The sequence below is a fragment of the Tamandua tetradactyla genome, chromosome 6, assembly GCF_023851605.1.
Source record: "Tamandua tetradactyla isolate mTamTet1 chromosome 6, mTamTet1.pri, whole genome shotgun sequence".
NCBI lineage: Eukaryota > Metazoa > Chordata > Mammalia > Pilosa > Myrmecophagidae > Tamandua > Tamandua tetradactyla.
Window position 1 is genome coordinate 66,519,282 of NC_135332.1, and position 27,550 is coordinate 66,546,831.

Here is a 27,550-nt window from a genome sequence, read left to right on the forward strand (position 1 = left end):
TTCTCCAGTTCTCCCAGAACGGTCCAGTGTTGTGAATTCTACTCCCCTTGGTGACATTATAAGCCCCAAGGCGTTTCCACTTGAATTTCATGTTCTGGCGTCTCTGGAATCTGTGAGATTTTTTAACATTCGAGCCTGAAGCTCCCAAACCTGGAAGCTTCATGTGTGAGAGAGAATTCCTTTTGAGGCATGAATTAGTCTTCTTCAAATGTTTGACAAACGGAGAGTGTGGTGCTTGGGGAAAGAATGGCTTCCCGGCGTTTGTGTGAATAGACATCTCTCTGAAACGACTTTAACCCAAGCATGAGGCTTGGTCGTTGAAATAACCGCATGACAATTCTGAGTTTTTGCTCTTTGGCCCTGAATAATCTCCTCTTTATTTATTTTCCAAATGTCCAATCCTGGAAGCTAGCCTGAATTAATGTCTCTTGATTGCCTGAAAGGAAGCAGAGTCCGACAAAAGGACAAATATTGTAAGATTGCATCTATATGAAACATCTAGAACAAGCAAATTCACAGAGACAGAAAGTAGATCAGAGTTTACCAGGGGATGGGGGTAGGGCCAGGGTTTCTGTTTAGGGGGATGGAAAAGTTTTAGAATGGATGTGGTGATGGTAGCACAGCATTGCGAATGCAATTAATGCCACTGAATTATACACCTAAAAAATGGTTAAAACGGGAAAGATTGTATTAGAGATATGGAACCCCAATAAAATAAAATAAAATAAAATAATAGAAGCCAAGTCTGGGCATCCCTTCGGGCCAAGAAGGAGCATGGGCATGTGTCAGTCAGCCAGGAGATCCCCACTCTTCACCTTTCTCTTCTCGGTGCTCCTGCATCCTTCTTGGTCCCTGTGTTCTCTTGGCCATATGTCTGCATGCCTGGCAGTGTTCATCCAGGGAACAGTTATTATTGGTACCTGGAACTAGAAGGCAAGGAGCAGAATGTGCTCGGGCATGGGCACTGCACACAAAAATAATCACTGGCTCTCAGCCTTGTTTGGGAAACGAGGCCAGGATAGGGGCAGGAGCTGCACAGATAAACTGATGCACTGGGCCGTGCTCTGTGGGGGACCGCGTGTCCTCTACACCAGGCAGGTGAAGATCTGGGCACCCCAAGGCGGGACTCATCCGGGCTACAGTTCCCACAGGCTCCTGACCCTGACATGGGAGAGCGGCTTTGTCCCACAGTCAGACAAGGTCAGGGAGATGAAAGGGCTGGGTGAACGGGGCTACCCATTAGGTGAGCAGTGGAAAGTTCTACCTATGACTCGTCTCCCAGGAGACCTTGGGGTGCCCAGGTCTTCACCTGCCTGGCGGAGAGGTACAGGCATTCATCTCTGGAGGGTGAACCTCTCCAGCAGGCATGATGGCTTTGAAGGGACCTGTGCCTTCCAGGGGTGCGGTAGGGTTCTGGGGTCCCATCCACTGTGCAGAATATGGCTAATTCTCAGAGGTCCCGCCCCCCAGAGCTTATCAGGTGCGCTTGTGCCAGCCTGTTGGCTAGATGTGTCCCAGGTTCAAAGAGGAGGTTAACCAGAATCACTGATTTCCCTCCCTCCTTCCCTGTGAGGTCACCTCTTCACACTTGGAGACACTTCAGAGGCCAATGGCTGAGCTTCCATAAAGGAAGCAGTGTTACAATGTTTTACTTTAAAAGCATTTATTGTTGTAATGTTTGGAAGGCTGAGCTCTAGCAGTACCACCACCAGCTAAATTACTGTATTGTTCAGGGCTCCGAGGGAAAGGAGATGGCACACCCAACCGTGTGTGCCAAAGACTGGGGAGAGTCTCCAGGAGCCTCCTTTGATAGCAGCGTGGGCAGGGCTAAGAAGTACAAAGTCCCCCAAGAGTTAGCCCAGCAGAAAAGTTTTCTACCCTTGGGCTAGAATATGGGGCAAAGGAAGGGAGCTGTCATCAGAGCCTAGAGGCAACTGTGATTTGGAGAGGGGCCCTAGAGAGGAGCCAAGGGCTTTGCTAGGGGACGCAGACTTTTTCCATCGTAGCACTGTAGGTTTGGAGCCAGAGAATAAATGTGCTGGCCTCAGTCTCTCCCCTGCCCCCCCAGGTTCTTGCAGGCACCCCTCCCCCGCCCCTGACATACACACACACTGGCTAGAATTCCACTGGACGCCAGAAGGTAAAAACCCTTGTTGATTTGGTCCTGAAAATGTACACTCCCTTCCCTGGCAGGACAGAGGAGGTGGGAAGTGTATATGGAGGGACAAACAGAGAATGCCCAGCAGAGGCAGGCTTAATCTTTCTGGAGCTGTGGACGACTGAAGGGACTACTAGGAGAGCAAGTAAAATGATGTATTTGAAACTAAAATCGCTACATTCTCTAGGACGTATGCTTGATAGTATGGTCACGATATTGCAAAGAAATCATGTTACAACAGAACTTCTCCCCAAGGACTCACAAAGAATTCCCTATGAACTGCCCCCCACCCACCCACACACCCTGAGTCTGCCAGGGGAGGGTCTCACCCAAGGTGTGAGTGGCTCGCACTGGGCACCCACAATGAAATATCTCCCTGGGCTGGGCTCCCACCAGATTGCAAAACTTTACAAAGACTTATTCCAGAGTGGGAAGAAATGCGTCTCTTTCTTCTTTGTTACTTTGTCAGAGTGGTTCCTGAGCAGGGCTGCCTGGGTATTTGAATGATTGCAAAATTTGAAAAATGCCTTTTTTATTTTTATTGTTTTAATTAACTTATAACTTCTATGCCAAGTGGAAGACTCCAATGCAAATCCAGCCAAGCCTGGGCCAAAAGGCAATCCCACAGACACAACCTGTTCCCAGGATCTTCCTTGCCTGCTGGCAGCTAATGTTTCTTCTGATTCAAGTGCATCGTGCTTGCTCTCTCTTTCTCAAAATGACTTATCTTACAGGCGAAGTTTAAAGTCCCTTTTTCAAAGAGGCTCCTGGCAGCCCTGCCAAGGCTGAAACTTTCACCAAATATGTCAAACCATCGAGGCAGGAGTCTGTCCCTCCCACTATGTGACTGAAGTATATAGAGAATGAGAAAAGGATGCAAAGTCGCATCATTTGGAAACTCAGCCTGGAGCGAAAAGAACACCCGAAGGATGTGAGAGGACAGACTTCAAATACATAAAGACATCTGAAAAAGAGACTCCCCTTGTTTGCTATAGCTTCAAATAGTACAACTAGAACTAATATAGCGAAGCTACAGGAAGACATTTTTCCAATTTATAAATTTTATGGAACCGCAACAATGATCCAAATATAGTATGGGTCAGTTTATAAGGTAATGAGCTCCCCATCAACAGAGGTATTACAGAGGAGATTTGAACTCTTGATGTTTGGAGATTCAAGCACCAAACAGCTTTAATGTTTCCTTCCAACTGCAATTCCAGACAAGAGGATGAGGATTTTATTAATGTGTAATCCAGTCGAACATTCCCCCTCCCCATCATAAAAATGAGTCAGGTGTCAGATCTTCCCCTAAGCCCCACCCCCACCCCCCACCCTCGCATCAGGCTACGCTTCAATGAATTTTTTTTTTTTTTTTTTACATGGGCAGGCGCCAGGAATCGAACCCGGGTCCTCTTGGCATGGCAGGCGAGCATTCTTCCCTGCTAAGCCACCGTGGTCCGCCCAACTTTTTTTTTTTTTTTTTAACCTCCTGCAAGGCAACCCTGAGTTCACCAGGATGGTAATGTTAGGTCACCGTGTGACCTATGACCTGAATACCCCAATGTTGGTCCTGCTTTTACCTTCCAGGAACTCACCCAAAGGCCAACCCTCTCTCAACAGTCTGAGCCTGACCGTGTCCTTCAGGGCAATCGTGTCAAGGTCAGAGGTCACATATGAAGGTTGCCCCCATTAAGTCCAGGATAGGATTTAATGAAAGGGAGAAGACCAGAGAATACATTACAAGCGAGCATGGCTTTCGGGGGTCTCTGGGGCCCTGTGTGCTTTCTGTCGGTCTTCAGCTGGCTCCGTGGTTTGCCGTCTCCAGCTGTCAGAGAATTGGGAGGATGCAACATAAACAGTCATCCAAGATGCTTTCCATGACATGCTCGAGCCAACTTTCTGGGTAGGCCAATATTGTACTCTGGTGTGTATGTTTCAGCCACCTTTAGAAAGTATAGTCTTTGATTGATAGAACAGGACTTAAAAATAGCTCTCAAAGTTTAGTTGTTGTGCTATTAGCTGCCTACTATCCCTGGCTGTCCCTTTTCAACACTAACCAGTAGGGGATCTCTTTGTTTGAAAATAACAGAATCAAATAATAGAATATTGAACAAGCGAAGAGGAGCACTTTTTATAAAGATGCTGGGGTGACTCAGAAGTCAGAGACAGGCATGTGGTTAAGACTTAGGGGAAGAAACACTGAAATTGGGAATTTGAACCCCTGAAGACCCTTCTCTCTGGCTCTTATCCATTTTTCTATCACTATTAACCAACATTACTGTTTTCCCAGCTCACTTGGTTGAGAATGGCCATTCCCCAAAGCAGTTGAGTTGCTCTCTTAGTCCCATTTCCAGAATTCCTAGGGGAAAACTTCCTTGGCTTAGTGGAAGCCCATCCCTAAAACAAAAACTGATTAAGGAGAGAAACCACAAGAGAGGAGCACCTGAGTTACAAAAAACGAGGCAGATGGCAGAGGAAAAGGATGTTTCCCAATAGATCTAGTAGGAAACCATTTCAGGAGGGGATACAAGTCAGGAATCACTCGCCTCCCATCTTTTCTTTATTTCTTCACTCTGTTGGTGATTTTAATGTCAGCACCACCCTTTCTCTTCAGGTATGCTGAGTCTTTAGGAAATAAATATTGTTCCTGTGTTCACGCATATACACACAGTTGTTGAGTGCAACTGGAAGGAAGCAAATTCAGTGTTGTGGGTGTCACAATTCCACTTAGTTATTTGAATAAATGTCCCGGGGAACCTGTCACCAGGGAGAAATGACTAGAAAAGTCCTCCCCTACTCCCCAAACTATATGGAGCTCCTCTTTCCTGACATTCCCACAACGGTAATTTTTTTGTATAAAATCTGGCTCCCTCTCTAGACTGTAAGCTTCATGTAGGCAGAGCCTAAGCTAGCTTTGTTCACAGCTGGATGGATACCTAGTGTCTCACACAGGGTCTGGACACATAGTAAGTACTCAATAAATATTGAATGAATGAATGAATGAATGGTGTTTGTGTGCTCACCTTCCTTCCAGGTTTCCAGATGAAAGCGCTATCTCAAAGCAGCAATATCAGCAACAGTGCTTTGATTTTTTGGGGGGGTGGTGGTGGTGGTAAAATTCAAATCAAGGAACTTGTCACGTAAGTTTAATTCATCTTTGTCTTTCTCATCATCTTTCCTTGATTTATTACCAAGGTATATTAATTCTTCTTTTCTACTTGTTTCTCACATCTGCACCTTCCTTTCCATTCCCTCTGTGACCAAGTGGCCTTTTTTCCCTTATCCCTGGGTCATGCTAAGAGTCTCCAAACCAGCCTTCTCTCCCCTAGTGAATTAGCACTGAAGTAGTTATCCTAAAATGCCACTTTTAGTATATTACCAGGTTACTTAGAAAATGCCAGTGCTACCCTCTTTGTACAAGTCCAAACACTTCAGTACAGCTTTCAAATTTCTTTGTACGTGAAACCTGCACCTTTTCTAGTACTCTCTTACCATTCCATACAGGTGCCCTCTCTTTAACTAAAGCATGTCTTCGGGGACCCGACATATTTTGTGGGATCTAGGATAAAATAAAAATGTAGGGCTGCTTGTTCAAAAATTAAGAATTTCAAGATGGCCATAGCAGGGCCCTTCTAAGCATGGGATGCAGGTCACACACCCTTGCAAAGCTGGCACTGATCAGGTTATGCCATGTCTATTTCGGCTTCAAGTTTTTATGCATGCTTTCTTCCTTTGGTCAGGAATGCACTTTATCAACCCTCGACACATAAGGTTCTCACTTGAAAACTTGAAGTCCCCAGTTCTTCAGGCTTGGTGGCTTTCTTTTTATGTATATTCTTTAATCACGTGTTACCTAACATATTTTAACTAAAGCAAGTGTGTAGTGTTCTCTTCCAACATAGATTATTCACGCCTTCTTAGTTCATCCTCACTGTCTAGGAATGCCTCAGCAGAGATTTGGGGATGGTTAAGTACTTTTTGAGAGGGAGCAGAATAATGTATGAATTGGCAGATAAATGTATGAATGCCTAATGACTAGGCTGTCCTGGAGATGCTGAAGATTTCTGTGGCATCCTTTAAGAGGGATCACTGTTTTACTCTCTAAAGGGTCCCTTTTGGGGTCCTGCAGTTCATACCTGAACTCTTAGAATGCTTGGTGGGGTACCACTCACATCTCTTTTGTGTACTTTGGACAAAATACTAAGAACTCTTACAAGAAATACTGTAATCCCATGAGAAAAACCCTGGAGAGTAAGGAGATTCTCATAGCTCTAAATTTGGGGTCCTACAAGGAAGGAACCCTGGTCAGAAATGAAGTTAAGTATCAGGAAATGTTAGCACTTGAAGGTGCCTCAGAGATCATTAGCTCATCTCTGTTGTTTTAAGTAGGAGAAAACTGAAGCCCAGAGAATTGAATTGTCTTGAACAAGATCGCACAGACATTTAGTGGGAGGAACAAAGTCGGGTCTCCTGAACTCTTGTGCAACTCACAAGGAACCATCCCTCTGATATACTGGGACACCCAAACCTTGGGGAAACTGTCTAATCATGACTCATAGGTATTTTGCCCATGCTCAAAGCAGAACCTGAATGTAGATGCAGGTTGATATTTTTCAGAAATACAATTTACTCTGGTTTTCTAAGAACTGCACTTAATCATTGAACTTTGAATTATAAAGGGATTTGCTTTGAGACACCAGGCTTATTGTGTATTCAGAATGGGGAGCATGCCTACTGCTCTTAGTTACTGAGGGATGCTGGTTGCTAGGCAGGGCACAGATGATTCCCAGAGTAGCCAAGTGTCCGTTGTAAGAAGGTGCTGCAGAAGTGAAAATGAAGTGAAACCATCTGCTGATGTAAGAGGGATTGCTTCCCTCTACTGCTGTTACTAAGGAAGCTGGGCTTAGTTCTCTCCTGGAATTGGGTGCTTTCCAGTGCTCTGGGGTTTTCACTGTTCCTGCAAGGAGAGCTCAAAGAACCAAGATGGGCAGGAGGAAGAAAGCTATATCGGTGCAGTGCACAGTATTTCACCCCCATCCTTCACTCCTGGATAAAATTCCTGCATCTGTTCCTAAGAAGCCTCTCCTTAGGAGGCTTGAGATTTTTTAGAACAAAATCATAAAAATAAGATATCTAATTTGGAAGGAATCTAGAGGTCATCCAATCCAATGGTTTTCAAACTCTGCTCCTAAGAGCCCTTGGCATTTCATGAGCGTTTCTACTTTTATTGCCCACCTCTTTGATTTTTTTTTTCCATGTAAGATTTCATTTGAAAAAATATTTCCACTGCTCAGATAAAAAAGAAGTCTAATTTCTCCCTTTGCTTCATAAGGAGGCTGGAGTCCAGAGAAAGGAATTGTTTGTCTTATTATTTAGAAGTATTGCTGGAAGACAACGTGTAGGATTATTCTTAGTAAAATCTGGGGAGTTTTCACCTTCCCACATAAATCAAGACAGAGCTGTTCTTAGAGGGGCTAGATTTCATGGAACATGAGGGGAGAGAGAGGAAAGTAGCTCTGTGTGGAAATATAATTGGTACAGGGATTAGACAATTTTTATTTTCTGGATCAGTCACCATGTTTGTAGTTTTTCATTTATCCTCCCCCCAAAGGGCTATTTACTAAATAGATAATCAGATGTGAATTATTTTATGACTTTGGTATAGATTAAATACATATGCCCTCATAATTCAGAAAAAAAATTATCTTTTCAGACCACACATTCTGGCCTTCCTTTGGAAAATATGAGCATTCTCAGAGGTTGAAAAGGTTGTAACAAAGTTGACTCTGTGGCATCTACAGGCCAAAGGGAAATTTACTTAAGTAATATGGAGGATTTGGGCAGGGAGTGGGAAACAACGGTTGAGTGAAAGGATGGCAAAACAGAAAATACAAATAATATGAGGAAGGCTGTGTATCCATGACAACCAAGGGAAGTTAATGGGTAAGGATGATGCATTTAGCAATGGTGAATTACATGGCTGGACTAAAAGACATGGAAGTTTAACACAGAGATCCCTGTAAATCCTTTGTCATTTGAATGGTAAAACTGGATGGACCTATCTAGAATTAGAGTTGGAAAATAAACAAGAACTAACAGTTGGCAAAGAGTTTGAAAATGCTAAGTTACCTACTGTTATTGTTTGGGGATGTTAATGTTGCTGAAAACATTGGAAAGTCTTCTGTACCCAATGGAGGAAGAGATAGCTCTTCGCCATCTTGAATGATAGCAGGAGAGTCTTCTGGGCTTCAGTTAGATCCCACAGCTTTGTGGAAGTGCTGTGGGATAATCGCCCTGTTTGTTAAAGAGGAGTAGAAAGCTTACGTGAATAATTCTGACCCCTGGATGCTGCCTTGATATGATCTAAACAGTTAATAGCCCGATTCATTCCAAACTTTGGGTGGTGTGCCTCTGGTTTAACAAATCTTTTATTAACTATTAAATGGCCATGAATTAATAGCCATCACCAGAATGGATGTTCCCCTCCCACATACAAATAAAAAATAAAACCTTTTTTCCTTCTCGCATTCTCTTTTTATTTCCACATCATACCTTTCCCCATCCTTGTCGTCTCTTCTTTGCGCGCTCCTTCCCCTAAAAGTTCTCAGGACGTTCAAAACTGTTTCATACTCAAATTTTACTTGGCCAAACTTTTTCTACCTGTTGTTTTTAAGCATTTACACAAATACATAGCATTATTGTCTCGATCTGAAATCAAAAAGCTACTTTTTGATTCCCCAAAGCCTTTTAATTATTTGAAAATCATTCCAAAGCTTTGATGTGGGGAATCTAAACTGGGAGCGGGTAACTGAGGTTTGGGGTATCTCACACCATTCAAAGTATATATTTAAAACTGGGTGTAAGCTCAGCTACAAAAAGAGTTTACAAAAAAAATTTTTTTTTACAAAAAAAAATTTTTTTTTACAAAAAAAATCCCCAAATATTTGTAATCAGAATATTAAGAAAGACTAGAAACAGATTCTAGATTATTTAAGTATGTTATATGACACCCATGATATCTAAATTCCATGCAATATAGAAAAGAATTCTATTTGAACAATTGGTTAACATTTTGAAAAAATAGAACCTTTTCTAACACTATATATTAAAATCAATTCCAGATCATTGAAAAGTTAAATGCAAAATCCAAAAATATGGCAATATGAGTTTATCTAAGTGAATATTTATATGAAATGGAGAAGAGAATCCTAAATATACATGAAAGATAGAAATCATAAAATAATTTTGAAAGAATTGCATATGGAAATGTGAAATGCCAAAAGCAATCAAAAACAAAATTAAAAGGCAAACTGCAAACCAGGGGAGATTTACAACATAGATAGCTCACTATGTTTAGTGTCCTCTTCCCAAATCTACAGGGAACTTAAATAGCTCTCCCAAATCTATAAGAAAAATAATAACAGCATTGCAATTGGAAAATTGGCAAAGAATGGTAGCAGGCAATTTGCTAAGGAAAACATACTGGCAGTCAACAAATCTATGAAAACATGTGTACCTCGTTAGAAACACCCAAATAGTGAAATACTATTATTACTTATCAAATTAGCAGAGCTTTTTTCTTTAATAGCATCATCTATTGTTACTAAGGATATGGTGAATGAATGATGCACTTCTTTTTTTCTGGAAGAAAAGAATACATAAATTTACAATGAAAAGGGATTGGTTAAATAAATATTGGAACATAATGAAATACTGTGTGGACATTAAGATTGAGAGTCTACATGTCCACACACTCAAACACACACAAAAATTAATAATTTTACTTAAATTAAAAATAGTATGAAAATGTGGCCTCATTTTTGTACCTAATATATTTGCTTATTTCTGTACCTAGAAGGATCAGATGATTGATCCAAATGAATATACTAAATAGTAACAGTACTTATTCCTTGCTGGGGGAATAAGGAGTGATTATTTCATTCCTTTTTGCTCATTCACTTTTTAAAAAATTTTCTACACTACATATGTATTGCTCATGCAATATTTCATGGTTACTATGATATGGTAAGTTAAAGGGTCTAAAGGAAATCTCCTGAGATGCTTCTGTCTCCAGATAGAGACACAGAATTTATTTCCTGGGAGCTCTGCTCGGTGGTCTCATAACCACATAGGTCCAAGTGTTTTCCCTTATAACCTGTCTTATCATTGTGGACATTTTGTCTGGAAGCTATTTCCACACCAAGAATGTTATTCCCTCTTGTGATATTTGTTCTCACTAAGTTTACTCTGAGTCTAGTACTGTGGAAACCTCTACTTTCTATTTTCCTTTCATTTTTGTTTCTTTGCTTGCTTGTTTTTTAGAGGAAAACTTCCCACAGATATCTCCCCCACCCCACTTAGGTAATATCCTCATGAAGAAAATGGTGGGGAGAGGGGTGACTATCTTGATTGTGGTTTTCCAAAATTTTCCAAAGCATCAAAACCCATTTTCATTAAAAAAATTTTTTTTGGGTATTCCAACATATAAAACAGATGAACGTGGAGCTGTACCATTTGAAGTAGAAATGATGTCCTGAATTCCGGTCTTTTTCATGGTTTCTAAGCAATGCATGTTACCTTCAAAATCAAAAGTTTATTTGAACTTAGTGAAAAATAAAAGCTATATTTAATCTTTTCCATCGCAGTCATGTCAAACAAAGCCACATAATATGACCTTCTCAGAAATACACAACCAAGATACTTGAATAAGCTGTGGAAGTAGCTACCAGATAGAGTGTCCACATGTGAAGGTAACACCTGAAAGTCAAACTTCAAGCTTTCAAAGTTGTAGATGAATAAAGAAATATGCAGTTGACATCATAGAATTCTAGTTCCTTAGGTTGTTGTTGTTTTTTTTTTCTTTTTTGCTTGCAGGAAGCAAGGCTTGCTTATCAAAGCTAACCTTTCCTCAGAATTACCTCAAGTGTTTGTTGAAATATATTCTCTATCTAACCCCACCTGCTGAGTTTTTATCTCTAGGATGGGACCTGGGAAATGTGTGTTTTTAATCATGGTCCCAGGTAAATTGGGGAGTTCCTGACATGGACATCTCTTTGTTCTGTTTTACTGAAATGGGAGAGGCAGAGAGCTTCTGGGACCTGTCTCAAGTAGCAGCTGTTTTAGTAGCAGAGCAGGGTCTAGAATGACGTGTGCTGTATGTATTCCACATGAGTAATCCTTTCTAGAGCACAAAGCTTATCCAGACCAGTGCTCTTAAACTCTCAACAGCCTCCTATCCCTCCCGCTCCCTTAGACAGGTAACAGAACATCTCTCCAAACCCATTGTTTCACATTCAGGGACGATCTTTCTTTGTCGATGGCAAATGGAAAGTTTTCCATTTGCACCGTTCCCTAGCAATGTGACATTTTCAAACAGTAGCACAAAACTCTTTAAATAGAAAAGATCCATTTTCCACCCTATCGTGACTCAGTAACAGCCGCAGGATTCTTCTCAAACTTTCCTAAAAATGTCATCTTTGGGCTGGACTCAAGAGGAACATTTCTGCCAAGGAGACACATTTTCCACTCTGTCAGGAATGAACGAGCATGGGGTTGGAACATAAAGTGTTTTGCAATCCTCAGAAAAGCAATACTTCTTGCCAAAACTGTGGCAACGACTCTCTGTAATGCCGTCAGTGCCTGGAATCTTTCTGGAACCTCACTGGAGTTGGAGGCTAAGCTAGGCTCATCAACTCTGTTGCTCAGGTACAGTAACCCAGCTACCTATGGACACCTGAAAGAGGTTGGTCCTTGGGTCAGCTGTTGCTATGGAAACACCACAGACAGTGATGCTGAGCTAAGTATCTCCTATGTTGAGTTGGCTTGGAGGGCCGTAGCATGAAACATGCTTTGCATCATGTTCTAGTGACTCCTGATTCTTCTCTTGAAAACAGCCCCCTCAAAGTGGGGAAATAAAGTAAAACACACACATACACAAGACAGAAGAGGGCAAAAGTTATTGTTTTCTCATCCAAATAGTTCCATTCAGTACTTGCATCCAGGAGTAGAACTTTAGGGTCTGAAGTCATAGGGTTTCACTTGGCTTCCCTGAACCTGTATGAGTTGCTTGAACCCTCGAACCCTTGGTTACCTTCCAGGGTTACTGTGAGGTTTCAATGAGATGGTTTCTGTAAAAACTTCTATCCCAGAGACTGACACTTTTAATTTTCAGTAGCGATTACTACCCTTCACCTTCCTTACAAGGAATTATTAAAACAACCAGGACTATTGTCAGAGGGACAGGAGAAGAAATAAAGGAAAGCGGGAAGGAAAGCTGAGGATTTGATTTGTTAATAGCGAGCATGGCCTAGCTGACCCCCTCCACCTCTTTTCCTGTCCCCTCTTCCTACTCCATGTACTGTGGTACCCCTGCCCCTTGAATATCCTCTTTCTACAAATGGCACAACCTGCCCCTCCCCAGGAACTAGCAGCCCTGGGCATGGCCAACGTTGAAGGGATCAGATGACATTTTTAAAGTTGCCCGTGAGTGTTCCCATGGCAACTTAAATCCCCCACCTCTTCGGAGGTCTTAATCAGAACCAAAGATGAGAGCCTTCTCCAGAAGAACTCATTATTAATCCAAGGTATTTGACAACTTTGTAAAGTTGACAAAGTGGTTAGCTCATTAACTCCATGCCAATGGTCTTGTGAAACTTTGTAAGTGGATATCATTCTTGATTAATAACATCAATATCCATTGTTACATATGGATGAGAGCACTAGGCTTTCAGAAATAAATGACTCGCCCAAGTCAAAGCTTGAATCCATGTTCTCCATTCCCAGTGCCCTTGCTCCTTCATGCCGCCTCCCTTTTGAATCAGGAAAGGCCTGCCCATCCTGTGGGTATGTGGCAGACACAACAATAGACATGTCGCAATGTCTAGCAGGCCTGTCATTTTCCACCTTCTTTAACTTGAAACTCTCAAGGGAGCCATGCATTTACGCCTGGACCTTGTTCTTCCAGGTGGTTCTGCATCGTCTCCTGGGCCCAGGCAAGGGGCATGTTTTTTACTGTAATTCTGCGTGGTGTGCAGAGAAAATTTTGTCCCTATTCCAGACTTGGGAACCCAATGCAGCCCCATCCTGCATACAGAAATCCTAGTCCTGGTTTCCCGCTATTCTTGACCCAGAAGTCTATAGATTCTTTAATAATGACTGTTGAACAGGGTGCTGCTTTTTTGACTGGTGGGATTTACATTTATAATTAGAGAATAGTAACAGTGTGTCCTCCCTCTTCTTTGGGGAGGGGTATGGGGTGGTGGTTGAACTTGTGATCCTGAAGTTTTTTTTGAGGGGGGAGAAGAAACAGGCTCAAATAGCCCAGAAACCTTTATAAAGGAGGGTAATATGATTATCCCTACCAGACATGAAATTATATTATGAGCCTAGAACAACTTAAATCATGTGGCACTGGGGCAAGAATGGCTCAGCAAATGATGGGATCAGAATCAAGAGCCCAGGACTTCTTTTTTCTTATTTTTGGGGAGTACATGGGCCAGGAATTGAACCCCAGTCTCCCACATAGCAGGCGAGCATTCTACTAAACCACCAGTGTACCCAAAAGCTCCGGATTTCTGAGTAAAGAAGCAACTTGGGCACAGACTCTTGATGGTCAAAAGCATGCAGAGATCGGGGGTAGGGGGAAACTGCTTTGCTTCTAGAAGCTAAGGAAGATTGGCACCCGAATGTCAAAGCACAGGAGGCATTTCTGCCATCCATAAGGCACTTTGGAATGATATGGGAAGGACACTAGGAACTAACCTCCCTTCATCTCTAGAAGACAACAGTATGGCCTCAAAGGAAGTGAGAAGAAGATTCCATGGATACCCATGATTTGTAGGTAGCTAGAACTGGGGATGATAGAAGATGTGGACCAGAAAGCAACTTTCTATTTCTCAGAAAGTTGAACACAGAATTACCATATTACTCAGCAATTGCACTCCTAGGTATATACCCAAGAAAAGAATTGAAAGCAGGTACTTAAACAGGTATTTGTACACCAGTGTTCATAAGTACCTTATTCACACATGCCAAAAGGTAGAAGCAACCCAAGTGTCTATCAACAGATAAAGTGGATAAGCAAACTATGGTATAGACAATACAACGGAATCTGTTTCCGCTGTAGAAAGGAATGAAGTTCTGATACATGTGATGACATGGATGAACCTTGACAACATCATATCGAGTAAAGTAAACCTGGCACTAAAAGACAAATATTGTGTGGTCTTGCTTATATGAAATGCCTGTAATAATAAAATCCACAGAGAGTAGATTGCTTGTGACCCAAGGCTGGAGGGTGAGTATAATGCAGAGTTCTTGCTTAATTGGTACAGAGTGTCTGTTTGTAGTGATGAAAATTTGAGGTAATGGATGTTGGTGGTTGTGGCACAACATTGTGAGTGTAATTAGTACCCCTAATTTGTACACGTGAAAGTGGTAAAATGGGAAATTTTGAGTTGTATGAATGTTACTACAATAAAAAATTGAAAACAAAGCAACCCTCTACTCGGAGCATTTTTTAGCTGCAGTGGAAGAGTGGAGATTTGCCAAGAACCCTGGGTGCACAAATGGCCACACCAAGCAGAAAGCATCAAGGGAGGTGCTATTCAGCAAAGCACAAAGATGCAGTGGAATAAAAAGTTGCGTAATAGCTGAGAGCTCCCATAAGGAAAGGCAGCTTCACCTAACCCAGGGATGAAGGTGGGGGGTTTCCCACAGCACAGGGTGGAACAGCCACAGGAAAGGATACGGTCACTCAACCTCTAACCGCTGGCATTGAAGCTTGACCAAACCTGGAGAAGAAGCTACCCAGGGACATATCCTACTGCCAAGGTGATCCTGGACTTGGCTCTCTTGCCACTCCCTTTCGCCTGGGAAAACTGAGCTGGCAGACTGACCTCTCGCTTTGTAGGAAAAAAGGATTATGCAGCCTCCAAGTGATAAAAAAGCAGCAAGACCCAAGGGAAGAGGTCAACCCAACATTACTTTGCTAGTGAGAAGAAAATCAGAAGCAACCTTTTGGGAGAGCAATTTGTACCAAAATCCTTCAAATTTGGTATTTCCTATAACCAAGCAATTCCACTTCTAGGACTTTATCCTCAAATAATAGTCAAGGATGAAGCCCAAAATTAACTACAAGGAATGGCCACTGCTTTAGGAATGGTAAAAAAAATGGAAGAAAGCTAAATGTGCAATAATGGGCGTTCAGTTCAATAACTTACGGAATAATCAGAACGTGAAATACTGTGCAGCTACTGAAATAGCATCTTTTAAAGGATATTAAATGATATGGACTACATTTGTGAGTATTGCTAATAAAAAGCAGCTTATTAAGGAAAAGGGTCTTAAATACATGAATCAGATATTATCAGTAGTTTTCTTTAGTTCATGGATAATTTTTTTTTCCTGGAAGCTTTTCTATATCCTGTAATTTGGGCGGGCCGCGGTGGCTCAGCGGGCAAGAGTGCTTGCCTGCCATGCCGGAGGACCCCGGTTCGATTCCCGGCCCCAGCCCATGTAACAAACAAACAAACAAAATATAATAAAACAAGAAAATGTTTAAAAATGTTTCCCTTTCTTCCTCCCTTCCTTCCTTCTCTGTCTTTCCTTCCTTTCCTCCCTCTCTCTTAAAAAAAAGAAAAAAATAAAAAAAATAAAAAAATATATCCTGTAATTTTTCTGCATTGAGTGCACCCCTTTATCCCTTTATGCTACTTTCTAAGAGTGCAGTTTAGCTTGATCTTCCAGCTTACTAATTCATTCAGATATGCAACCATCCATTTGAGTTTATTCATTTTAATGAACAAAATTTTACCTGATCTTCAGTTTCTTTTTTTTTATTAATAAACGTTCTCTTGCCTTTCTCTTAGAAAGGCTTGTTCCATTTGTTCACACTGTGACTCAAGGTATGCGATCTTTCATTGGTATATTTGGTGCCTCTCTCTCAGGGTGCTGCCTCTCTTTGGAGGTTAGGCAATTCTGCAAACACTTAGGCTGTCTGGTGCAATGGTGAGCACAGCCTGCAGGGAAAAGGCATGCTGATGGCTCTGGCATTTCCATCTGATTCTAGGGATTGACGTAAGGACAGGATGAGTCAATAGCTACTTTCAGGCCATGAAGAAACTTGACCCTCTTGGGTATGCCGGAAATCCAGAGGCCACCCACGCTGCCATATTTGCTGCTCCCATTTGGAGGCAGGTAGTCCCACACTACATAGCCAGTGTCTAGCCCACTGTGGAGAGGGAGACAGGCCAGATAGAGGTTGACCTCTTGCTTTAGTACCACACTTAACATCCCTGCTATTTTGAGCCCCCTCCTGCTATGGGGCCTGGAGGACTCTTGGCCCTTTTTGGGGGGGGGGGGTTCTAAAAGAATTTATTAAGCAATGTTTCTTCTTTTGTTTATAATTTTTTTTTTTTGTATGCTGTATGGCAGGGTCACATTTCGTTATTTTTCCATGTGAGTATCCCATTATTGCAGCACCATTTGTTGAATTTTGTATGTTTTGCTTGTTTGTTTTTTGGGAAGTACATGGGTTGGGAATAGAACCCAGGTCTCCTGCATGGCAAGCAAGAATTCTACCACTGAACTACCCTTGCGCCCTCCTTTTTTTTTTATAATTTAAAAAAAATCTTTTTTATTTGAGAAGTTGCAGGTTTACAAAACAATCATGCATAAAATATAGGATTCCTATCCACCACTCCACCATCAATACTTGCACTGATGTGGAAAATTTGTTACAATTGATTATAATACTTTTTTTGTAAATCTATTTTTTTTAACAGTAGTTAACGCTTGTTACAATTGACAACAGATTTTTAAATTTGTACTACAACTATTGTCCATAGTTTACATAAGGGTATTTTTTCATGTTATGTCTTTATTTTATTACTCATCTTCCCATACACTGGATAAAAGGAGTATCAGTCACAAGATTTTTACAATCACATGGTCTCATGATAAAAGCTCTATAGCTATACAACCATCGCAGATCAGGGCTCCTGGATTACAGTTCAATAACTTCAGGTATTTCCTTCTGGCTATTCTAATACACTAGAAACTAAAAAGAAATACCCATATAATGAGTCAGCAGTCATAATCACTTGTTAAATCCTAATTTCTAAGTTTCCCCTTGTCCTTCTCGCTTGACCATTCACTCAATCTTCAGGGATATCTGGGCAGTGACCATTTTAACTTCTTTGTGCTAAAAAGGGGTTGGTACCACTTTTGCACTTCTAATACTTGGATACATCTGGGAGTGTGATTTTATAATTCAATCTCACATTCTTTCCATGTTCGTAGCTTCCTTATAGTTCTGGTCCTCTGATCTTCTTTGCCAGTATAGGTGTTGATTTGTGAAATTGTTGTTTCTGTTATTTCTAGGAATCCAGGGATTATGCTCAGTCTGCCATCTTGAAATAGAAAACATTTTCTACCTTTACTATTACAGGAAAAAGATGAGGGAGGTATGTAAATTATTACTTAGCACCTAGAAACTAGAAACAGAACATGGCTTATATTAGAACTTTAGTGGATATAGGTGACATTACAAAAGGAGTGGAAAAGGGAAACCTCTTTAATACCTGGCGGGTATGGTTGGCCAACTATTGGAATAAGTGAAAGGTTTAGGCTAACCTTAAACTATACACCAAATTCCCATAATCAGAGGTGAGCGATATACTCCCAGGTGCACTCTGGTGACTGTATTGTAGGAGCTCCCAAGAACAACCCCTCCTCTGACTATTCAGCTGTGGAGCCCTGCACCCAGGGCAGATGCCCCAGTTGGTGCTCAGGGCTAGCATGTGACTGCCTGGAAAGCCTAAAGCATCAAAGGGAAAAAGGGAAGGACAGGAAAAAAAAAAGTTATCCACCCATATGATAGAAAAACAGCTCAAGTTACAGGAGAGGCCCATAAACAAGAAAAAATAAAGGACAAATTGAAAAATGAAGCCTTGTATCTCAAAATTATTGGTGAAAAGCTAACATCATTTCACAATCATTTCTGTTTTAGTTTGCTAATGCTGCTGGAATGCAATATATCAGAAATGGATTGACTTTTACAAAGGGGATTTATTTAGTGACAAATTTACATTTCCTCAGAGGAAAGGCAGCTGGCTTTCATCTGGGTTTCTCTGTCAAATGGGACAGCACACGGTGACGTCTGCTGGGCTTCTCTCCCTGTTTGGGGTTCAAATGGCTTTCCACAGGGTGATTCCTTTCTACATCTCCAAACTTCTGGGTCTGAGCCGCCTCTGAGCTGTGTTGTGCTGGCTATGTTGAGCTCCTTGGAGCTGTGTTGAGCTGTTTCTCTTTCTTCTAACCCTCCTTTTAAGCCTCATTCTTTGTGGAAGGCACTCTCCTTAGCCCACCGCAGATGCAAACAGCCATAGATGAATTTCACATGCTGATGTAAGTAAGTCCACAGCAACAGACCAACTGGGCACCATCACTTGGCCAGGTAGACACCTGAACCTAATTACTACAATCTTGATCCACAAAACAGTAGAATATTCAAAGAAAGATGCTTGTAAATCAATCAAATATATTTAAATTTATTCAGCAATGAACTGGAGCAGATTGAGTTACACAACAGTGTCAAAGACAGGTAGGGAAGGGGTCCCTGTTACTGGGAGACATCAGGTAGATGATGGCGTGTGCATCAGCAGTGTGAAGGACAAGGCCTTGAGATTCCAGAAGTTGTAAATGCAATTAATCTGAAAACTTTGGGGAATGGGATATTGGTCTGAAGAAATTGCCAAACATTAACATGAGAAAATCCATCCTAATGATGTCATCCTCAAGAAGTGCAAGAGGAAATATATTACAACTGTAGACAAAGATTTAGGGGAATTGCTACCAAAAGATGAAACAGATGACTCAGATGACGAAATAAGTGCAGTTCATTTCTACTTGTCTTTACTTGTATTTAAGAGAAATAATTTGAGAGCTTCAGAAAAAAAATGAGGAATATATACATATGGCAGATGTTGGACTCAGGAGGAGTAAGACCAAATTTGTGTGGGAAATAGTACTTGTGAAAAGGACTACAATGATAGAGTAAGGAGCCCCTGTAGAACACTTCACAAAGTAATCTTATGAAAATGGGGTGTTGGGGAAGTTAGTCTGATAAAGCTGTGTAAGAAGGACTACAGGGAGAGAGCCTGCTAGAAAAGGTATGAGATGACCTAATCTCGATATGAATTGTTGGTTTTTAATCTTTGCAGGTCCCAGAGTCATACTGAATTCTGGTAAATGTCACAGACTAGATCACAGAAATTTGCATATATATATATATATACAAACGAGCAACCTTTTTTTGTATATGGTTTTGGGAGATTAACAGCCCTTGAAAACCAGATTCTTTGGGGGGAAATATGTTTGAAAAAAGCGATGGTACTTATAAGATACAAAAGAAGGAGAAGCAGGGAAATAAAAACAAACATGGGCTAACAAGATTTTGTAATCAGGGAATATTGATCTTATCTCCCCAACTTCTATGTTAGGTCATAAAGGAAAAATCCATCCTTTCACTTTTAGTTATAACAATGGCAAACCCTATCTTTCACATAGTAGGCATTCATATGTTCATTGCATGATTGAGTGGACATAATGTATGAATGCCTTTAATATTTCTATGAAAAATCTGCAAATGATAGAATTTTTACCAAGAAAAGAAGAGTATGGAAATGAGTGCTTTCTCAATATTGCATGCATAGAATAAATTGTGCTCTCTACCAACTCTTCTTTAATGTCTTTATTTATAAGGCAATCTTATCCCTATTTGAGTTTTCCCCCTTTCCACTGATAATGTATCCCTTTTACTTCAGGAATTCTGCTAAAAAAGTTTCTGTGGCCACCTGTTTGAAGATGATACTCAAATCAATATCCCAGCCCTGATTCATCCTTAACCATAACTCAGTTGCCTGTTGGGCATATTATTTATGATTCTCCATAAATATTTATGGAGAATATTTATGATTCTCCATAAATAATTTTAAAATTCAGATTATCTCAAGCACATCATTTTATCAGCCTTTCTCAAATTCATCATAGTTTCTGCATTAGTGGTGGTTAAATTTGAGGGGAACTGTTTGAGAATCTGATAAATGTTCCTTTCCCAAAGAAGAAATGCACATATACAGAGATAGCAGCATACAATATTGGGGAGTTCTTGTATTCCCTACAATACATCCAAAGACCCCAGATTAACAACTCCTTTGACATATAGTAATATGTATATTTCTTTCCTCCCTCCTACCAACAAATTCTGCAAATTCTTTTTCTTCAAAATCTTTTGTTTTTCTCCTTTCATTTCTATTTCCATTGCCCTTCAACTCAATCAGCTCAATCTAAACCAAAAAGCTCCATGCCTAGAAAATTGAAAAAGCCTTTATGATAGCTGCATCTAGCAGTGGGAGATCTCTATGAACTTTTTCCCTTGTTGGATCAAGACCCTTGGCATTAAAAGATGACATTATTGAGGATTCTTATTTACTGCTGGTGAAATATGTAAACTATGCAGGTTATTTGAGAAAGAAATCACAAAAACAACTTATTCCCTATCATATCATTTTGCTAGAATGCACCAGTGAAAGCATCTGTACTTGGAGATTTTTTTATGGAAAGTTTTGGATAATCAGTATAATTTCTTAAATACGGAGCTGTTCAAATATTCTGTTTCTTCTTTTGTTGGTTTTTGTTAAGTTGAAGTTGTCAAGGAATTTGTCCACATTATTAAGCTGTCAATTTTATTGGCACAAAGGTGTTAATAATATTCTCCTATATCTATTTTTGACTTTTTTATTGGAGAAGTTATAGGTCTATAGAAAAGTCATGTAAAAGATACAGAGCTCCCATATACCCCCTCCCCCCCCCACACACTCAATTTCTCCTCTTATTAACATTTTGCTTTAGTGCGGTATACTTTGTTATAATTGGTGAAACAATATTAGTATAATTATACTATTAACTGTAGTCCATATTTTACACTAGAGTTCACTATGTTGCATATTCTACAGTGTTTTGTAAAACATTTATCTAGTAACATATAAACGACCTAAAAATTTGCCCTTAAACCACGTTTGAATACATAATTCAGTGCTGTTAATTCCATTCACAATGTTGCACTCCCATCACCACCATCTATTACCAAAACTTCCATCAGCCCAAACAGAAACTCTGCCAATTAACCATCAGTGCCCTATTTCCTTTCCCTTCTCTGGCCCCTGGTAATCTGCATTCTAATTTCCGACTCTGACTTTGCTTCTTCTAATTACTGCATATCAGTGAGATCATACAACATTTGTCCTTTTTTGTCCGACTTGTCCCACTCAGCATGCAGTCTTCACGGTTCATCCTGTTTGTCACATATATCAGATTTTCATTCCTTTTTATGACTGAATAATAATCCATTGTGAGTATATTCCTCATTTTGTTTATTCATTCATTTGCTGATGAACACTTGAATGCTTCCATCTTTTGACAATTGTGAATAATGCCACTATAAAAACATAAATTTGCCAATACTTAAGTCCCTGCTTTCAATTCCTTTGAGTATATAATACCTAGAAGTGGAATTGCCACGTCATATGGTAATTCTATGCTAAACTTTCTGAGGAACTGCCAAACTGTCTTCCACAGTGGTTGCACCATCTTACATTTCCACCAACAATGAACAAACAAGTATTCCTATGTTTCTACCTTCTCTCCAACATTTATTGTTTTGTTTTTTTAAAAAAATAATAACCATTCTAGAGGGTGTGAAATGATATCTCACTTTGACTGATTTATATTTACCTAATGACTAATGATGTTGAGGATCTTTGCGTTTTGTGACTATTTGTATGTGTGTGTGTATATATGTGTGTGTGTGTGTGTGTGTGTTGTTGTTGTTGTTGTTGTTGTTGAATTGAAGAACTTCTTTATATATTCTAGATATAAAAACTCTCATGGTCTCCAAATACTTTCTCCCATTCTGTGGGTTGTCATTTTACTCTCATGATAAGATCCTTTGATGCACAAAAGTTTTAAATTTTAACAAAATCCCAATTATCTATTTTTTGTTTTATTGCTCAGATTTTTGGTATAAAGTCTAGGAAACCATTCCCTAACACAAGGTCCTGATGATGCTTCCAAATGGTTTCTTCAAGCAGTTTTATAATTTGGTTCTTATGTTTAGATCCTTTATCCATTTTGAGCTTTTTGTATATGGTGTGAGGTGGGGACCCACCTTTATTATTTTGTATCATGGACACCCAGTTTTCCCAGCACCTTTTGTTGAAAAAATACTATTCTTTCTGCATTGTGTGGAGGTGGCACCCTCATTACAAACACATTGGCCATATATGTGAAGGTTTGTTTCTGAACTCTCAATTCAATTCCATTGGTCTTTATGTCTGTCCTTGTGCCAGTACCATGCTCTTTGATTATTGTAGCTTTGTAGTAAGTATTAATATCAGAAAATGTGAGTTCTCCAATTCTTATTTTTGAAGATCATTTTGGCTATGATTTATATTACCCTTCCATAGTAATTTTATGATTGGCTTTTCCATTTCTGCAAGGAAGGCTTTGGAAATTTTGCTGAATATATAAATCACTATGGGGAAAATAGTCACTTTGATGTTTAGTCTTCCAACCCATGAACACAGAATATCCTTCTATTTATTTAGGTCTTTTAAAATTTCTTTTAGCAATGTTCGATAGTTTTTCATGCATAAGTCCTTTGCATCTTAGTTAAATTTATTCCTAGAAATTTGACTTTTTGGTTTCTATTGTACATGATTTTTTTTCTTGATTTCCTCTTCAAAGTTTCATCACCAGTGTAGAAACAGAACTAACTTTTTTACATGTTGATCTTGTGCCCTCCCACATTGCTGAATTGGTTTACTAGCTCTAGGAGCTTTGTTGTGGCTATTTCAGGGTTTTCTGTATATAGGATAATGCTGTATGCAAACAGGGAAAGTTTTATTTCTTCCTTTCCAATGTGATGACTTTTATTTCTTTTTCTTGCCTAATTGCTCTGGCTAGAACTTCTGTACAATGTTGAATCATAATGGTGACAGTGGGTGTCCTTGTCTTATTCCTGATCTTAGAGGGAAAGCTTTCAGTCTTTCACCATTGAGTACGATCTTATGTGTGGATTTTTCATATATGTTCTTTATCATGTTGAGGAAGTTTTCTTTATTGCTAGTTCTCTAAGTGTGTTTTTCAAGAACGCATGCTGGGAGTTCCTTGAGGGACTGGAGAAAAAATACAGAACTATTAACTATCTTCTCAAATACTAGGGATTCCCAAGTTAATAGGCTGAGACCTTAATCTTGAGTTTTTCTCTTTGAAACTTGTTTCTGTAGTGGAGAAGATAAGCCTACCAATAACTATGCCTGAGAGTTGCTTCCAGAGGACCTCTTTTGTTGCTCACATGTGACCTCTCTCTCTCTAAGCCTTACTCGGCAGGGAAAATCATTGCCCTCCCCCCTACATGGGACATGACATACAGGGGTGTGAGTCTCCCTGGCAGTGTGGGACACGGCTCCTGGTGATCAGGCTGGACCTGGCACCGTAGGATCGACAACGTCTTCCAGACCAAAAGGGGAAAAAGAAGTTTAACAAAATAAGGCATCACTGCCCGAGAGAGTTCAAGTGGAGTAGAGAGGCTATTCTGGAGGCTATTCTTATGCAAACTTCAGGCTAGATATTGCTAATTTCCATGGTTTCCCAAACCCTAACCAGCATCATTCTTGTTAGACCAAAAGAACACCTGGGCTCTGAGAGTCTATAAAACTTTCATGCACTGAGTTTACTTTCCAGACCTATAATCTCCAGATGCTTCCAAGGCCAGATGAGTCCTAAAACCCAGAGTGGGCAGCCTCTCCAAGAACATCAACTGGTTCCATCCCCCTATCCTATATTGTCGATATTCCCTTTCAACATGAAAAAATTAGAATGTCATAGCCTAAATATCCCTAAAAATTGGGAGATGGATCAAAGGAAAAGGAGGAGTTATAGCAGAGAAGATAGGATTTAACAAATGAGTATAACTGCTGAATCATTATATTGATATTTCTGTAAGTCTCCAGTGTCTTGGAGCAGCTAGAAGGAAAAACCTGAAATTGTGGAACTGTAACCCATTCCAAACTTTGAAATCTGTTCTATAACAACTTGTTAAAATGTGCTTGGAAATTTATTGCTTTTTTGTATATATGTTATATTCCAGAATATAAAAATGTTAAAAAAAAAAAAAGAAGAAGAAGAAAGTGTGATAGATTGTGTCAAATGCCTTTTTTGCATCAATTGAAAATCATCATTTGTCCTTTTCCGTCATTCTATTAATATGGTGTATTACATTAATTGATTTTCTTATATTAAACCAACCTTGTATACGTGGGATAAACTTCAGTTATCATGGTAAATCTTTTAATGTGCTGTTGGATATGGTTTACTACTGTTTTGCTGAGAATTTTTTGCATCTACATTTATAGGGGATATTGGCTGTAATATACTTTTCTCGTGGCATCTTTATCTGGATTTGGTATTGTTGCAGTGTTGGTTTCATAGAATGATTTAGGAAGTGGTCCTGATTTTTTAATTTGTTGGAAGAGTTTGAGCAGAATTTGTGTTAATTTTTCTTGGAATGTATGGTAAAATTCATCAGAGAAGCCATTTGGTCCTGGACTTTTCTTTGTGGAAGGTTTTTGATGACTGATTCAATCTCTTTACTTGCTATTGATCTGTTGAGATCTATTTCTTCTGGAGCCACTGTAGGTAGTTTGTGAGTTTCTAGGAATCTTTCCATTTCATTTAGGTTATCTAATTTGTTGGCATACCTTGTTCATAGTCCCATCTTATAATCCTTTTTATTTCTTCAGGGTCTGTAGTAATCTGCTTCCTTTCATTTCCGATTTTACTTATGTGTGTCCTCTTCTTTTCTTTGTGGTTCTGCCCTAAGGACTTGTTGATTTTACTGATCTTTTCAAAGTTCCCTCTTTTGGTTTCCTTGATTCTCTCTAATGTGTTTTTATTTTCTATTTCCTTTATCTTCACTCCAATCTTTGTTATTTCTTTCCTTCTTCACTTTGGGTTTACTTTACTCATTTTTTTTTTATCCTCCAGTTGTGACGTAAGGACTCTGATCTAAGATCTTTTTCTTCTTCTAAATGTAAGCATTTATAGCTATATTTTTCCCTTTCAGTGCTGCCTTTGTTACATCACATAAGTTTTGGTATGTTGTGTTTTCATTTTCATTTGCCTCAAGGTATTTCCTAACTTCCCTTGTGATTTCTTCTTTGACCCGTTGGTGTTTAAGAGTTTGTTGTGTAATGTCCACATATTTGAATTTTCCAGTTATCCTTCTTTTATTGATTTCTAGCTTCATTCCATTGTGGTTGGAGAAGATACGTTGTATGATTTCAATATTTTTTAAGTTTATTGAGTAACTCGTGTGATCTGACATGGTGTATCCTGGAGAATAATTCATGTGCACTTGAGAATAATGTGTACTCTGCTGTTGTTTGGTGGACTGTTCTTTATATGTCTAGTAGGTCTAGTTGGTTTGTAGCATCATTTAAATTTTCTATTTCTTTATTGGTCTTCAGTCTAGATGTTCTATCCATTATTGATAGTGGTATCTTCAAGTATTGAATTGTATTATTAATTAGAACTGTCTCTCCTTCAACTCTGTCAATATTTGGTTCATATATTTTGGGGTCCCCCCATTGGTTACATTTATAATCGTTATGCCTTCTTGTTAAACTGACCCCTTTATCATTATATAGTGACCTTGTTTGTATCTCATAGCAGTTTTTAATTTAATCTATTTCATCTGTTATTAGTATAGCAACCCCAGCTCTCTTTTAGTTACTATTTGTTATAATTTATTTCCCATCCTTTCATTTTCAACCTACTGTGTCTTTGAATTTAAGGTCAGTCTCTGTATATAGCATATAGTTGGGGCAGACTTTTTTTTTTTTAAGTATTCTGCCAATCTCTGCCTTTTGACTGGAAAGCTTAATCCATTTACATATAAAGTTACTATTGTTAATACATGACTTTCTTCTATCATTTTGCTATTTTATTTTTGTCTCATACCTATTTTTTTCCTCAATTCTTCTGTTAATGCTAACTTTCATATTTATTTGATTTTTGCATCATAATATTTTGAGTCTCTTTTCATTTATTTCTCTATATATTTTTCATGTATTTTCTTTGTGGTTACCATGGGAGTAAAATTTAACATCTTAAATCTATAACATTCATTTTTTATTTCATATCAACTTGACTTCCAGAGCATACACATGCACTGTCCCTATATCCTTCCTTCCTCCCACTTTCTTTTTCATACTTGTTAGAAATTATATCTCTTTATTTATGTCACTTTGTCCACTGTCTGGTGTCCTTTCTTTTCAGTCTGAAGAACTCCCATTAACATTGTGTATAAGACAGGTGTAGTGGCAATGAACTTGTTTATCTAGGAATGCCTTAATCTCCCCTTCATTTTTGAAAAATAATTTCACTTGCTACAAAATGCTTGGTTGAGAATTGTTTTCTTTCAGCCATTTAAATATTTGCCTTACTACCTTCTTGCCTCTTTGGCTTCTGAAGAAGAATAAGCACTTAATCATATTAGGACTCCCTTGTACCTAAAACATTACTTTTCTTTTACAGCTCTTAGAGCCCTCTCCTCGTCCTTTGCATTGGACAGTTGACTACTATATGTCTGGTCATGGTTCTCTTTGAATTTATCTTATTCGAGGTTCATTGGGCTTCTTGAATATGCATATTCATGACTTTAGTTAAATTTGGGGAGTTTCCTGCTATTTCTCTGAACATTCCTTCTATTTCTTTCTTTTTTTCTCCTTTTGGGACTCCTATAATGCATATACTGGTATACTTGATGGTGTCTCTCAGAATTCATGAACTCTGTTTAATTTTCTCATTTTTTGCTTTCTGCTGCTCAGATTGAATCACTTCAGTTGTCTTGTCTTGGAATTCACTGATTGTTTCATCTGCCAGCCCCAATCTGCTGTTGTAACCCTCAGGGGAATTTTTTCCTTTTAGTTGTCAAGGCCTTCAACTCCAGTATTTCTCTTTGTTTCCTTTAAATGATGTCCTCCTTTTTATGGAGATTCTCATATTGTTCACTCATTGTTTTCCTGAGATCCTTTATTGTTTTCTCTGCATTATCCTTTATCTCCTTGAGCATATTGAGATTCATCTTTTAGGTCTTTTTCCTGGATGTTCAAAGTCTGGACTGCCTCCTTGATAGCGTCTGGATTTTTATTATCTTGTTTCTTTGGATTAGGTCATCATTTCCTGTTTCTTCATCTTGTAATCTTCTGTTGCCTGATGTACCTTTTCTCTTTGTGTTTTTTTTTTTTTTTTTTTTTGGTGGGGGCGTGC

The 27,550-nt window shown here is 39.4% G+C and overlaps 1 protein-coding gene and 1 pseudogene across 24 annotated transcripts in view; both read left to right on the forward strand.

Annotated features, from left to right (window-relative positions):
• The window catches only part of MYOCD (myocardin), a 510,995-nt gene that overhangs the window by 409,779 nt on the left and 73,666 nt on the right, over window positions 1-27,550 (forward strand). The gene's annotated exons all lie outside the window — the stretch shown is intronic.
• On the forward strand, window positions 958-27,526 carry LOC143685663 (translation machinery-associated protein 16-like; annotated as a pseudogene).